Genomic DNA, 1749 nt, shown 5'->3' on the forward strand with positions numbered 1-1749 from the left:
GGCTCCACTACATTTCTTTCCTTGGCTCTCCTGTTGTTTGGTGAACAGTGAGAGGGAGCAGGAGAGAGTTTGAGATGGTAGTAAGAGGTAAGGAATGAATTATCTCTTACAGGATTACTTTGCAGTCTAATCTCTAAGTATGTAGGGGGAACTTGTGAGATTCCAAGAGTCAGTTATGTGCTGTGGAAACCGCCCTGCTGGTACAACTGAGCTGATATCTGGACAGTCAGTTATAGTTTTTTTATTTTGCTGACAGACTTATTATCCCTCAGATGAATATATTTTTCTTTCATTCGAGATCTGTTTACTTGCCTTTTACTGTAGCTCAAAATTTAAGATTCTGGTGTCCCTCCTTCTTTCTTTTTTTGCACTCAAGGCGAGTGTTTTAAAGGCTAAGCACAATTGAAATGAGGAAAAAAGTAATTGTCCATAAAAGCTTGGCCACAGAATCGTAAGTGGCGCACCACTAGATCTCTCTAGTCATGTTGTTCCCATGCAACTCCTCTACAAAGTAGCTGTTGCCCCCTCTCCTTTTTATACAGGGCTCCAGCTGTGCAATGAGATTCTTCAAGGGTCAAGACTGACGATTAGGGATGAAAGTGACGCTGAAAAGATGCCTGCTTTTTAACTCGAAAATATAAACAAGTGAAGTTTATGGCTTTCTCTTTGACCCCTACAATATGGGAATAGCAAAAGATCATGACATTAGCTTTTAGCTGTTATGCTGTTGTTTACCCCTCCTTTCCTCTCTTTTTGTAGAGTTAGAGCAAAGAACTGAAGAAGCTGGAAACAGGATACTGGCACAAAGATAAATGTACCGTAGTTGGGAAGAGGAGTTGTTGGGGAAGACAAGGTTTGAAAACTGGAAATAGTGAAGTGATGAAAATATGATTATTGAAATAGAATTTCCAATCTTGAGTTTAGCATGTGAAATGTCAGGGGTCATTTTCCTCTCTGACCAGGTTTCCTGTCCTGTTGATCATGAGGAAGGGTGGACTCCCCAATCTTTCAGAGTCATTCTTACTGAGCAGGGTCAGTAGGAAAAGCATCATCACTGTAAAAATCATAATTTAACTGACCCTGTGCCCGGAAGTAACATTATTGATTATTGAAGATTATTTTTTAGACTCAATGATGGGAATAAATTCTCAAATGTACTCTTTTACAATAAAGGCAGAAAATAGTAAAGCACTTTTTTCTTTCAGATGCACGATAGACAGTCTAATAAATTTGTTAAACACTGTATGTCCTTAAAAAGGGTTGTGATCGGATTCCCCAGTCGAGGTGTTCTGTAGACCTGACCCCCGAACAGGTGTCATGGTCATGCTGAGGACAGTGCTGAAATGAGATATTAGCGAGCCTTTCACTCAACGTGGTCAAAATCAATGATCTTTGTAAGCAGCGGCCAGCACAGGAACAGTGGAGGCCATTCTCTGTGTGAGAACTGCCCTCCGTCCATCTGTCTCCATTCTGGATCCGACCCCCTCTGCACAGAACCTCTCCTGTGTGGTCACAACTGGACTAGAGTTACACGGCCCATGTGTCCAGTGCAGGGCCAGACAACAAACAAGGCCGAAAGTGAAGCCACTCTTCCCTATCACACACAAGAAATTGCTCCACACAGGAAAAGTACTGTTTTTGCTTCAACATACATTCTTGAGCAAAATCTTGGACACAAATGGGAAGCAAGCTGGAAAGAAAATGCTTTTTTTTTTTTTTTTTACTTGTTTAGTTTGTGTTATATATGCA

General features: G+C 41.1%; 1 long non-coding RNA gene across 1 annotated transcript; it reads left to right on the top strand.

The window, feature by feature from the left end:
- Positions 1 to 1085, top strand: LOC107741872 (uncharacterized). The gene is made up of 4 exons (XR_001640244.1): positions 1 to 87; positions 543 to 645; positions 760 to 853; positions 963 to 1085. It is a non-coding gene; the product is annotated as an uncharacterized LOC107741872 (long non-coding RNA).
- The last annotated feature ends 664 nt before the right edge of the window (positions 1086 to 1749 follow it).

Source organism: Sinocyclocheilus rhinocerous, unplaced genomic scaffold (genome assembly GCF_001515625.1).
Source record: "Sinocyclocheilus rhinocerous isolate Xijiao unplaced genomic scaffold, SAMN03320098_v1.1 scaffold1157, whole genome shotgun sequence".
NCBI lineage: Eukaryota > Metazoa > Chordata > Actinopteri > Cypriniformes > Cyprinidae > Sinocyclocheilus > Sinocyclocheilus rhinocerous.